This window comes from Equus caballus, chromosome 7 (assembly GCF_041296265.1).
Source record: "Equus caballus isolate H_3958 breed thoroughbred chromosome 7, TB-T2T, whole genome shotgun sequence".
Lineage (NCBI taxonomy): Eukaryota > Metazoa > Chordata > Mammalia > Perissodactyla > Equidae > Equus > Equus caballus.
Genome location: NC_091690.1, coordinates 10,906,362 through 10,920,550, shown reverse-complemented (window position 1 = coordinate 10,920,550; position 14,189 = coordinate 10,906,362). Strand labels below are relative to the sequence as shown.

The following is a 14,189-nucleotide window of genomic DNA, read 5'->3' as shown; positions in this document are numbered from 1 at the left end:
TATGACACCTCTTAATTTTACTCTTTGCACTCTGTGATGTGACTTCCTTTAACATAACCATCACCTTGTCTATCTTCCCTATTAGAGCGCAAGGTTTTTGAGAGTCAAAGTGTGTGTTATTCCTCTTGAACCTCCAATACCAAAAAAGTGTAAACTGTGTCAGATTCTTTAAATGCAAAATTATTCTAATCTTTATGGCAATCTCAAGGCAGATATAATCACTGTTATATGAATCAAGAAACCAAGTTTTATAAAAGGTGGGTCACATAGTTAAAATGTGGCTGAACTGGGATTACAAAATAATTAAGTCTGCCTCAAAAGCTCTCTGCCTGACTCAACTGATTTATATGTAAATTTTAAAAGTGATGCTAAATTCCCTTTTATTATCCTTCACAATCCTATCCAACTCTCTTCCCATATAACCCATACTCCTTTATCTCTGGAAAAGTGTCTCAGTAAGATGTTAAAAGCAAAAAGATACAATTTAAATAATATACACTAAAGTAAAAATTATTGATCTCTTATTCTGTCTGTGGCATCTTATTTTTTAAAATATAATGATCATCCACCTAAATGACTGTTTGGTGGAAGTTTAGCCTGAGTAGTATAAATATGTTGCCACAGGGAAGGGAGAGGTTGTAGACAGTGGATCTGCTGCATTGGCCAGACCTGCCTGAGAGTCTATTTCTGACGTTAGTCTCTAAATTGTTCCAACCGGTTTTCTCTCTTTTAACTTTTCTTTTTTAACTCCCTTGTAAATTTCAAATTCTCTAAAAGCTTCTTAAGGATATGTCTTTTGGTTAAACAAAGGAAAAGACAGAAGAGCCTGTGTCAGTGACCAACTTGTGGCAGGCGGCTGTTTATACATATGAATCATTTGCAAGTTGGCCATCTATAAAATTTGTAAGACATGTATTTGATAATCGTGAGGTCAGGATGACAGCAGGATATTTCTTCATGTTGGCTTTAATTTATTTATTAAACCAATGAGTAAGAGAAATATTCTTTAGGATTCTGGATTTGGCACATTCTTCATTTTCTTTTTCTTTACAGTTATACTTTTTTAACACTCTGACATTTTAAAAGAAAACCTACATTTAAAGAAAAAGAGCATGGTATAATATTAAGCAGACCTTACTAATTATTAAGAAAATTAGGCTATGTATTCTCTTGACAGATATTTTGACAGATAATTAACACACTGTATAGCAGGCAACCTTACATTCTCTATAGATGAAGTCTGTCATTCCCAAAGATCAGGATAACCCCAATTTTACTTATATGGGTTACCCCTACACTTTACCTAATTTCATAACTTTGATGGATTTTCTCTTTCTTTATGAATTGAGAAAAAAATCCTCACAACATCCATTCCAATGAACTTGGGAAGAAGCAAATATTGCTTCTAGGATAGGCATGCTATTCATCCTAGAGGCTCATCTTTAACCACATCCTTTAAATATGATTTTAGGTAATATTGATAAAGTAATCCCAAACTCTAATTTGGCATTGCTATCACAAAGGAGGCATAATGATGCAATAGAAAAACACTCGCTGTGAGTAAGAGCTTGAGTTCTACATCTCCCACCAACTGTGACCTTCGGCAAGTCCCTTAACCAGCTGGTAACTAAGCAATAAAGTATAACATTGAAGAGTGTGCTTGTTACAGCCATACAAACATAGGTAAGAGGACCTCTTGCCTGTCTAAATGGCAGATTCTTTAACTATGAAAAATATATTAGATCAAAATGCTGTTTTGTCATGAGGACTAAATGAGAGAATGCATGAAATGCTTTCAGCTCAGTGCTTGGTGCATAGGAAAAACGTTAATCATTATCAAGCCTCCACTTATGCACTGATGTCTCTCTTCGACAGCGCTGAAAGACAAGGGTTATGAAATAGTAAGATGAATCATTGAGTTTTAAATGTTTAGAATAATGGCAAGATTATATTCGTATAAGTAAATTGCCTCCCAGGACGTCTACTTTGAAGAACACAACATTCATTTAAATATATGAGTTTCAGTACATTTGTTAAAAAAATCAGTTTTGTTATTTATGATCAATTTGCAAAATATCTCATTGGGGTGACCTGTGGAAGAAACTCTTCTGAATATTACAAATTACTTTCCAGAAGAAGGAGTTTTAGAACCTCAATATCCTGGATGTGATTTTTAGCACTGATAATAAACGTGATCACAAAATAAGAATATAATTCAATACAGAAGGATATAAATAAGAATATAAATTCGATATCTTTTCAGGATAAGGGAAACCTTAAGATATCTACCATAGAGTTGCTCAGTTTTAGACAAATTAACTGTGACAAAATGTGAGAATTAGTTCAGGAGAAAAATGGAAGAAAATAATTTCAAATGATTCATAGGGAGACTGAAGGTTATTTTTCAATACCTTATTGGATGCTCAGAGAAAAGTCAGGTAGATCATGTTAAGAATAGCAGTACAAAGCAAGGTAAGGAAAATTGGCAACCACAGGAAAATGGGCACCTTATTAATAATGGAAAGATTGTCTAAATAAAGTGAAAAGACCTATGGAACTTTTGGCAGCTCTGTTATAATGGCACTCCTCCAAAAGTAGCATTTTAACTTTCAATAATTACCTTAAAGATTATCTAAAATTATGAATTAAATACATTTAAAAATATTCCAGAGGCAATGGACCAATTGCAGAAATAGTGTGATGTTTGCCAATCATTATAAAGTCACAATTGTTAAGTGAGATAAAATAAAATGTCAGACATTCCCTAACTTGATTGAGAATAAAAATTCCCAGTGATGTGGTCCAAAATACGTATCTCTAATCACCACTACAAGCCTACTGAATCAGAATATTTAAGGGAAATATTAATGCTGAATTTTTAGCAAGATTCTCCTTAACATGATTCTGTATAGTCTTTCATGCAACTTTTGTTTGAAGTCCTGTCCAGTATAAAGAAGAGCTTTAAAAATAGGAAGAGTATGTAACATTAAAAAAAAAAAAAAAAAAAACACTTGGCAAGTAATGATTAGTGCAGTGGTTCTCAACTGTACTCAATATGTGAAATAGCTGGGCAGTGCTATGGAAATGCAAATTCCTGGGATTTACAGGGTGAAGATGACTTGCCTGTCTTAAACTACCACTTTCTTCCAACCCTTTCTCTGAAGGAGTACCGGCAACAGAACAATAGCAATAGTGGAGTCCAGGTGGTGTATATGAAGACCCAGGTTCTCCTGAGAACTCCCAGGGAAAGAGTGGTTCTAGGGCTTTACTCTTCAGGCTGGTAAACATTCTTAAAGACATTGCACAGTCTGCTAGCTGAGTGTGGTTCTGGGAGGGCCTGATGACTCACTGGACCTGGGAGAAGAGCTCCGGCCCCTTAGGGAGAGAGATCATTTGTATTTAATTGTTCCTAGTACTTTCAGTTGAGAGAGGGCTCCTGGGGTCCCCTTGGGAGGGAGGGGAGCAGAGTCATTCCCTGTGTCTTGAAAAGATTTGTTGATAATTTGTTCACTTTACAACATTTCTGGAATTAAAAACTGCTGATTTCTAGGATCACATCAGAAATTCTGATTGGGTGGATCTTGGGTATGGCCCAATGTTTCCATTTTTTACAAGCACTCTAGATTATTCTCATACAAATATTTGAGGATCATACTATCAAATGCTGGCCTATTAGATGTAATGTTATAGACTTCCAAAAGCTTTTGAGAAATTTTATTAAATGCTATTTTAAATCAAACAAGCAAACAGTGAATTGAAATAATGTGGAGGGATAATGTTTTGTCACAGCCAGGGAAATACCTTAGGTATGGGAAGCAACTTGTTGGCAAAATGGAATAGTGCTCAGGTGTTGAGTTGGGGCTGGCATTTGTTGATTATTTTGTAAAGCATTTTAATACGGGACATATAGTAATATAGGAATAATAAAATCTCCAAACTTTCAGGTGATACTGAGCTCTACTGGGTAGCAAAATATCAAGGCAGCAAATATAATTTCCATGAAGATTATCATAAGGCTGTATGGGTGGGTATTATAAAAGTGACAGATGAATTTCAATATGGACAAACATAAGGAAATGCTTTTAGAATAAAATCCTAACTATACTTATTACATAGTGTATTATATTGTTATATGGTGGATTACATTCCTGTTTATTGTAACTGACTAGCTATAATATCACAGTCAAGTCATTAAAATGCTTCCAGACTGAGCTAGGAGTCAAGAGGGCATCTCAAGAAGAGAGAAGAGGGACAAAGGCAATGGAGTCAGAAAATTCTGGAGTACATTTTAGATGGAGAAAGATTGAAGATAAGTGATGGAATATAAAACTTCTCCCAATGCTGCTTCTCCCCCACCCCTCCACCTCTATCAAAATCTCAATTCTAGTCAGAGGAGTTTGAATTTACACAGTAAACAAGAAAAGCAACAATAAACACTACAGGAATAGAAAAAGTCTAGGAAAGTAGTTCCTAACTGCAACGACCCATACACTGTTGAAATGCAGTGGGAACTGTGCCATAAATACTGTGTTAATAGCTAACCTTTAGTAAAGCTTATTATGTAACAGACACTGTTCTAATTGCTTTGCATGTATGAATGCATTCAATCCTCACAATAACCCTATGAGACAAGTATCCATGCTATCCTCGTGTTCAGATAAATAAATTGAAGCACAGACAGGTTAAGTCTCTTGTCCAAGGATAAAGTAGGTGGTTAATCAAACTTGATTTTGTGACCGGTTGACTTTAAACAAAATTAATCAAAATAGATTCTAGTTTAAATCTCTGTAATGATGCCACTCTCATGAATTTGCTTTCTGTAGCCTTCCTTGATTGATGGTTTAGGAGATGGTGTTACAGCTAGTTCACCGGCATTGTACTCACAGCCTCTCTTTTCTTCTACAGCCTAGAATCTGGCAATGCTCTTGAAAGTGAGTTTTGGATAGGAATACTATTCACCTTATGTGAATTGTAGAAAAAGGCAGTTAAAAGCCACTGATCTGGGTAAAAGGTAGACTGTGTTACAATTAGAAGAGAAAAGAAGAGGATGCATGAGGATGACATTGCAGATGCAGAATTCACAGGGCTTGCCAGACCTATGGAATATAGATGTGGTCATGAGATTAGAAGGGTTCTAATTGATCCAGAAATATTTACATTAGATGTTTAGGAGGGAGGCGATCTCACCAACAACACAGATATAAGCTGGAGAAGTTAAGATTCTAAACTGGAAATAGAGAAATAGAAGAGCCTACTAAAGAAAAATATTTAGAAATACAGAGGGGGCTCAGGAGTAGAAGCCTGGAAGAACACCTACATTTAGAAGGATAAACCTACTTAAATCCTGTACGGAACAATGGCAAGTGTAAACAAGCCAGACAAATGGTCGAACGGACACATACAGATGGATAGCTAAATGGAATGATTGATTTATGGGTAGATTGAGAAGAGACAGTGAAAGGTTCATCTGAAACTGTTCAGGAGAATCTACTGCCAGGTAAGTCAAGAAGAGAAAGTATTTTCAGCTTTAAACACAGATTTCTAAAAGGTCAAGAATGATGAAGGCTGAGAAAACACTTACAAAACCCTCAAAGTTGACATTCCTTTTTCATATTAAGAATGACATATTTACTGTGACAATGCCAGTTATCAAAAGTTTACATCCTTTTGGATTTTATTTCCTGAATTACAATAACAAATTTTCATGTAGGAAGCCAGGAAAAAGCCTGAGTTAGATACATGTTTAACAAATTTATCTTCTTATTTGTAAGCACTTATTAAATAATTCTTCAAAATTTCTAAGACATATTAAGGGAGTTAATAAAATGATGAACATTGTTTTTCTTGATAAAAATTCCTATCTCTATAGATAGAAGTTCAAATTGTTTTTATAAGTCTGCTTGAGGAGAAATTGAAGTGTCTGAAATAACTGATTGTCAGGACATCTGAGCAAACAAAGTATTCGTTTTATTCAGAAATCATGCAATGATTTCTTGATGCTTTTAGTTAATTTGTGTCATTGCAAGATGATAAGCTTTCCAAAGAGACACATACCAGAATAAATAAAAGATTAATAAAAGCCAAATAAGTTTCTATATTCCTGCAGAGCTTGACACAAAATCTTAATATTATTCAGCTTTCTTTGCATACATAAATATACCCGAATGGGAGTGTTCTTGTCACAAGTTTTCCAAGTCCTCTTGGAACTATTCATAAATAGAAAATTTTCAATACAAAACAGGGGAAGAAAAACTCTCTTGGGTTTAGAGTAGGAAATTCAATACTCAAGGAGCAGAACTTAGAGGAGAAAGTGAAAAAATTAAGAATATCCAAGGCCATTCCAATTGCCATATTCCTTTGTGAAAAACAGACTGATCAGAAAATAAGAGCGACTTTGTTGCATCTCACTGTTGGAGTGACAAACCAAATTTCAGGGAGCAGAAAGAGACAATCAACAAGATCCAGTCTACTTCATCAGGGGCAAAACAGAGATGACCGGGGTAGAACAGGGGTACATTTAAATTGATGTTTATTCTTTCAAATGTTATTTCTGAGTCAATAACTTTAATCTTACATGCTAAATAACCAGCAGAATGCTGTTTAACAGCCAGCTCTCTGGAGTTGGAGCCTGATTTCAAGCTACCAAGAAGGGAAGAGATGCATACAATGGACTCTTTCTTGCAAGCAGGAACAAGCCAACTCCAACACTACCAGAATAACCATGAATATTCCAGAGACAAGTAAGGAAAAAAATTTGCTCCAGATTTCTCTTTGTTCTTTGTATTAGTTTTCTATGGTTGCTATAAAAAAAACCCCACAAACTTGCTTATTTAAAATGACACACACTTATTCTCTTACAGTTCTGGAAGTCGGAAGTTCAAAATCAGTTTCACTGGGCCTAAACCAAGGAGGCTTCCCTTGCCATCTTGAGGGCAGAGCATCTTCCTTTGGGAGGCTCTAGAGAGGATCCCTTTCCTTGCCTTTTCAGGCACCTAGAGTCACATCCCTTACATTCCTCAGCTATGGCCCCTTCTTTCATCTTTAAATCCTATCACTCCAATCTCCACTTTCATCATACATTGCCTTCTCCTCTTCTGTGGTCAAATCTCCCTCTGCTTCTCTCTTATAAGGACACTTGTGATTACATTTAGAGCTGACCCTAGTCAACCAGAGTAATCCAGGGTAATGTCCACAATGTCAAGATCCTTAACTTAATCACATCTGCAAAGTCCCTTTACCATATAAGGTAACATTCAAAATTTTCAGGAATTAGGATGTGGACAACTTGGATGCCATTATTCATCCTACTACAGTCTTCAGGGGCATGCCATTTTTAATATTTTTAAACTGTTTTTAGGACTTACATTATTCAGTAGTAAATTAATGGGGTTGATTAATGGATTATGTAATTAGATAATTCTGTGCATAATTTCCTTGTTGACACAATTCTTGCCTTAAAAATAAATATGTTATTTACACATACATTCTCAGCTGATGACTTTGCCTGTAGTTCACTTAAAAAAAAAGCCATCAGACTTTCCACCACCAAATAGTAGGTTATCTGCATCTGTAGTCTTTATTTTTCTCTCCATTGTGACATGGATTCTCTAACAAAGGCCAATCTTTCTGCACGTCTGAATCTATTCCCACTCACTTTCTCAAGTTACTTCTTCAATTGTTCTTCTCTCTACTGTATTATACAACACCAGGGATGAGAAAAGGACCTCTGGACTGTATTCTTTCCTTTTCTTTTCTTTTTTTATTATCCTCTCTGTACCACTGTGGCGTCACTATAGCCCCAGGGAACAGGATTGGGAAAATGCTGCCTATGGAAGAAGGGGGATGTTGTAAGAGAAGATCCCACCTGGACCAGAAGAGGAGTGAGGAGCCTGGTCCTGTACATAGTGGGCTGGGGGAAGGTGCTTTGCTACATCTTCCCGGAGAATTGAACCTAACAGCAGAATGTAGTGATCCTCTCTATCCCTTGAGATGCATTTAATATCTTGCATGATATTAAGAGAACAGCCTCAACTTCTTTCTAGTTAACATTTACTTGCATACATTTTCAATTCTTTCACTTTAATCCTTGTAAATTTTTTAGAACAACACCTCACATGTAGTAATTAAATGTAAGTGTGGGTTAAATAAAAATAAAATAAGCTTAAAAAAAAAAAAGCCTGCAGAACTGGGATGGGAACTCAAATGAGAGGAGAAATGAAAGTATGAAATTGCCATACATAAGACAGACACAGTGAGACCCTGAAGGGAGACTAGAGGCGACAGTGTTCGTGGGGAGAGTCAGAGGCGTGTTGAGGGAGAGAGGGCAGTTGCAGGAGTGAAACCTTGGCAAAAGAGAGATGTAGTTAAAGGGAGAGTGTTTAATAAGTTTTGCTGTGTCATGTGGAATGCAAGCACTTCATTCATTACTCTCCAAACGTCTAGTAAAAATCTGTATTACTCACAAATGCTGTTGGAGTTAGATTTGTTTCTTTTGTTTTTAATGCAATATGTGAGATTGGCCTCAGGGGGCCCTCCTGGGGCACTGAACAAGGGCAGGCAGATGCTGGGATGCACAGTTACACACAGTATTTAGGGTAATATCCTCCTTCGTCTTAGACTGTAAACTACACAGAGACAGTTCCTGTATTTGGTTTACCCACACTTATATCCCCAGTGCCTAACAAGGTATCTGACACATTTGTGAATGCATGGGGATAATTTTCCAGTGTCAGTTGAGGAAAATCTGATCATGTCACTCATGCATTTAAAATCTTCCAAAATTCTGCCGTTACTTTGATAATAGCATGGGCAATAAAGTCTTTCACGGTAGGACCCCTTGCTCCTCTCCACTTTCATGCCTCCTCGTTGTTTGTGTTTTAACTCAAGTGCAATTACATCATGCTGTCTCCTATACTTGCTCTTGGTGGATACTCAAGGATGTTTTCTTTACTTATTCATTTAATGCCAAATTATCTTCAAAACTCAAATCAGAAGTCACCTCTTCCAGGAAGTATTTCCTGATGTGTCACATAGGTTAGATGTTCCTATTTGGGGTTACCATAGCAGCACATGCATATATATCTATCATAGCACTGCATTGTAATTATCTGTCATTCTCACTAGCCTGTAAGCTCCTCAAAACCCTTATATGTGGATCTGGACTCATGTCACAGAACCTAATGCACAATGGATACAACATACTTACTGAGTGAATCGATAAATGATAGAGGCTTAATTTATAAGAAAAATCAATCTTCAACATTAGGATATTTGAATTTATATCAGTATTAGATGGAATTCCTTTCTGTAAGGAAATGTCCTAAGGCTGTAAAAATTCTCTATACTATCACCCATCTTTCAGACACATTTTGTGAGCCAGTTCAAATGATCTTGGCCAGAATTTTGCCTCCTGCAACCACAACTGCAACCAGGTCTGTACAAGTGCAACCAGTTTCACACAGTTGCAACTTGAGGGCAACCTGCAAATGCACGGGAGTTAACTCCCTGTGAGCCACCCTCGGGGAATGGGAGATGGAAGCCCAATGATATGTCCATCAAGGAGACTATTCTGAGTGCATTTCATATGGCTCGTGTCCTGGGGGATCAAGCACCAGCTGCCTGTAGAAGTGGTCATCTCTGATACAGCCCCCTTATCACCATTTCCCTCCTCAACCCCACCTCATCCCACACTCCTGCTCTCTGGGGTAAGTTTCAAATAAACCACCTACAAGCAAATTTTGTTTGGAGCTTTGCTTTATGAGAGCCCAAGCTAAGACAATATATCCTACAATAGTTTATAAATAAAATTTTATTTATGCTTGAAAGAAGCTAATGTACCTCTATATATAACCTCTATTATTTTTAGAAATGTCTACTTTTTTTCAGAGAAGTGTAAAAGCACAATGTTCTTGAAATGATTTTTATAGCTAACTCGATGGTCACAGCAGATTAAACATAAATTTTATATTCAAACCCCTGCAGAGGTGTTTGCCCAGCTTGCAGAAATATCTATTATAATGTCTGTCTCTGCACTAAGAGGTTTGTAAAACCCAGCAGGAATTGCAGCTGACTGTGGCATAATAAAAAATGGATTCATTTGCAATCGTATTCTATTTTTATTTTCAGACTAAGTGTTTAATGTATGCCACCTACTTGACAAAACATTCAGGAACATGTCCTTCTTATGAACACTCTTTTCAATTATTTTTTTTTTGAAAAGAGATCAAATAGTGATATGAAAGTTTTTGATTTAAAAATGCTGCAGTCCAATCTACGCCTTTCTTGGAATAATATTGAAAGTTTTTCACACATCATCCTGGTATGAATTCTGTAATCATTCAATTAGCTCAGTAATTTTTAATAGAAACTGTTAATTTAGGATTACATATAAATGTCAAGTCTGAGAAGCTTGGTGGTTGTTGTGGGTTCCCCTGTCTGTAGAATTGGTTCCCTTCTGAGGTGGCGGTGGGGGGATGGCTGGGTGAGGTGTGTTGACAGTCAGCACTGCTTTGATGTGAAGGCAAGGAAGGCACTGGCTCTCAGGCTGCAGACACCCACATGACAGAATGAGAAGGTTTTGCATTGTGTGCCACCATTCACATTAAGAACATTAGCTTTCCCAGAAAGTTCATTCACATCGTTAAGAGACATACCCTTTGGTCCTTTCGCATGTAAGGATAAGGAAGAGAAGGGATTCCAGTATTTCACTGAAACAGATAGTCCACATACATAGCTCCACTCTCCCTTTGTTCAGTCCCATTTCTTATGCTCACCCTTTGATTCCAGAGCTTCAGGCTTCCACTGGGCACACTGTCTTTAGCCCGTTCTTTAGATCCCTTAAACTTTATTCTAGGTTTTAGTTTCTCCACCTGTTTAATCCTTTAACTCATATCCTTCCTTATTCCTATAGAAATATATCAAAATGCGTCACTTGTTAGTGAAGTTCTTCCTCTCCTTCAGCATTCTCGTTGATGATATGAAGTTCTTGTAGGGTCTCAGAAGGGGGAAAGGCAACAAACACATGCACCTAGTCCACCATCTTGAGCTGCATGCCATTTCTTGTTGAAACACTCATTTCCCTTGGCTTCCTTCGCACTACACTATTGTTTTTCCTGCTATCTCTCTGACCCCTCCTTTTCATTATCTTTTGTAGGATTTTCATTCTTTACCCTTCCAATCAAATTTGGATTACTCAAGGCTTAGTCCTAAGCTGACTTCTCTTCATTTCATACTCTTTTCATGGGCTTTCTTAACCACATCAATGGCTTCATTTACCCTTTGCATTGTGCTGACTCATGTTTATATTTCAAAACTATTAGTGAAACTATTGATTGTGTTTGTAGAGTGGAATTTTAAGAAAAACCACATCCAAAATGTATCACAATCTTATTCTCCCTGTTATATTCAATTTGTGCCACTTACGAAAAACATATCTAATTCAGCATACATATCTAAAAATAACTTAAAAACTTTTAACAATATGATACTGAATGATAATTATATAGTGATAATTTGTAAACATCTATTGATTTTCAGCTTTTACAGTTAGTTTATGGGCAAGTTTAGAACACATGGTTGTATGTGCTGGAGAGAATGTCAAAGTGGCAGACAAAAGAACATAAAAGTAGTGTAGAAATGGTAAAGGAAAAAAGAGGAATAAAAATATCTTCAGTTTATGTCATAGGAAGTGAAGAATTATTTTCAAGAGTTAAGAGAACAGTAGAGATTTAAGTACATTATCAAAGTTAAAAAAGTAAGCAACAGAAACTACTACATAAATATAAAATAGAGGAGGATTGAAGAAGCATATGTATATTTATCATATGAGGGGGTCAACAGTTATTGTCTAAACTTGATTAAACAAAAAGCATAGATGTTTTCTAGCATATGAGAACCTCATGAATTAAAAAGGGAGCAGGTAAGAAGTTGGCTTTAGAGAGTGGGATTTCATGTGAGGGAGGTGTGGAGGCTTTTTCTTTTTTTATCATCAGCACTTAGAAACCACTACATTCATTTGACGTGGATGTATTACTATGATAAAAAATAAACAGTAGTAGACAAATAACCATCAAGAAAACAATAACCTTAGATAATTTACACAAAGAAGAACCATGAGTTTTCTAACTTCTTTCATAAAATCTTAAATAAGACAGTTATTGAATGATGTCATTGAAAGTTAACAGATGTTTTCTACCTGTTTGTTTTTCATTTAAATGTTAACTTTAATAACACTTTCATTTTACTTATTTGTATTGCTTTATTGAGCCTTTCATATAGTACTGCTCAAGTAATGATTCTTTGAAAATATAGATGTTCATAAAAGAAAACATTAGTCAACAGTTTCAACTGCTTCAGTAAACTCAATTAATATGATGACTAAAAAATATTTATTAGTTTAGTGACATAGTATTGGTTATGTAAGAATTAATAACTGGGCCTGGCCTGGTGGTGCAGCACTTAAGTGCACACGTTCTGCTTTGGCGGCCCGGGGTTCACTGGTTCAGATCACTGGTGCGGACATGGCACTGCTTGGCAAGCCATGCTGTGGTAGGTGTCCCACATATAAAGTAGAGGAAGATGGGCACAGATGTTAGCTCAGGGCCAGTCTTCCTCAGCAAAAAGAGGAGGATTGGCAGTGGATGTTAGCTCAGGGCTAATCTTCCTCAAAAAAAAAAAAAGTAATGACTAACAGTACAATGTTCTGAAAAGGCCAGAGGAAATGAAAATCAACAATCAAGGATGGAGGGAGTGGTTCTAATAAAAGAAGGAACAGTACAGTTTCTCAATTGGAATAAGGTGAATGAAGAACAGCATGGATGGAGATGTAGTTAGATTTGAATTTTATTAGTACAAAGATGAATTTGATACAGTTTTTGTGAAGTAGTAGTGGGGCAGTCCAGTTTAAGGAAAGCAGAGAAGCTTCCAAAAACTTTTGGGAGAGTTAGAGATTAACCATCCACAGAAACTTAGTAGGATTGAGTGACAATGTTGAAGTTCCATTTGGAGTTGGTGATCATGAGTCCACGGCAGCTGTAACTCTCTAGTAGCTCTCAGATTCTCAAGTCAGTTGCAGAGTAAAGGTATAATGAGTTGGGGTTTTGCCAAACAAGAGCAATAAAAGACAGAAGTGGAATGGAGTTTAAATAGTAGGAAAAACTTTCTCTAATTATTCCTGAAATATTTGACCATGGAAGGTAGATGGTAAAGTTAAGTGATACATTTGGGCAACGAAATAAAGGAGGCTGTTGAACATGGGTACCAAATTTTTGAATTACTAGTGAAGGTGGTATCAGTTTTGGATTCTGACTTGTACATGTGCTACTGTCCCGTGTGATGATCAATGTCACGTTAAGATCTATTGTGTGAAAAGAAGGAAGAGCCTCCTCAGCCTTAGGCACCATCCAAATGTAAAATGTTGTTGCATAAATGGATAGTGTAAATGGAACCAGTTATTGGCCAGTTAGCAAAATATTGCAATTTTCAGACAAAGATGCTTTCAATTCTCAAGAAATTAATGAGAAAATGCTCAGAAATTTTATGGAAATGGTTTATAGAGAATCACCTCAACTCTAAGCTTTTACCTAGATACATTTTAAAAACGCATATCTATTTTCCTTTTTTCTTTTCACCCTTATAGATATTCTTATATAATCCTGAAGTTGGCATACTATATACACATTCATGGCTTTAACTATAGTGATGGAATACACAGTGACGTGTAGATTAAATTTCTTTCTCTAGCCTAGCTCTCTCTTATGATATTAGGCATGTATACCTGATACCTACTGTGTATTTCCACATAGATTTCCCACGGATATTTTATCTCATCATACCCAAAACTGAATTCCTCATATTCACTAACTCCTCATTTATTCCCTCATCTGTGTTATCTGAGCTCATGAAGAGAATCATCACCGTTCAATGAACTATGCCAACGCTTCCTCCTACTGCAGAGCCCTATGTTTAATCAATCATCGTATCCTGATAATTCTACTTCCTTAACATCCACACATGTTTCCTGTCCACCAATGCTGTTACCACTGCTTACCTTCTGTCCCTCGTCGCCTCTCGGCTGGTTAGTTTTGATAGCCTCTGAATTGTTCTCTCAATTTATATTCTTGTTTCCCATCTATTCCTCCATGCCATTACCTAGTTGTGTGACCTTTGGTAGGTCCCTTCATCTCTCTGAT

At 36.5% G+C, this 14,189-nt stretch overlaps 1 protein-coding gene across 2 annotated transcripts in view; it reads right to left on the bottom strand.

The window, feature by feature from the left end:
• Positions 1-14,189, bottom strand: part of CNTN5 (contactin 5) — a 1,137,031-nt gene that overhangs the window by 304,041 nt on the left and 818,801 nt on the right. The gene's annotated exons all lie outside the window — the stretch shown is intronic.